This window comes from Hipposideros armiger, unplaced genomic scaffold, assembly GCF_001890085.2.
Source record: "Hipposideros armiger isolate ML-2016 unplaced genomic scaffold, ASM189008v1 scaffold_1185, whole genome shotgun sequence".
Classification (NCBI taxonomy): domain Eukaryota; kingdom Metazoa; phylum Chordata; class Mammalia; order Chiroptera; family Hipposideridae; genus Hipposideros; species Hipposideros armiger.
This window is the reverse complement of record NW_017732535.1, coordinates 144,257-144,482: the sequence shown is the minus strand read 5'-3', so window position 1 is coordinate 144,482 and position 226 is coordinate 144,257.

Sequence of the window (226 nt, the reverse complement as noted above, 5' to 3'; positions counted from 1 at the left end):
GAACACACAGCACGTAGCAGAGTGCCCACAACACAGTAAGCCCTCTGTCGATGTGAGTTTGCTCACTGTGTTTGAGAGAACATATTTTTATTTCTTAATGAGTGTTATGTAGACTAATATTAAAGTGAGTCAGAATCCTCATATTAAATTTGAGAGATGTAGTGAGGAAAGCTGCTCGATAAGAAATCTAGTCCTCACTCTGTACTCACTTGCTGTTCAGCCTTGG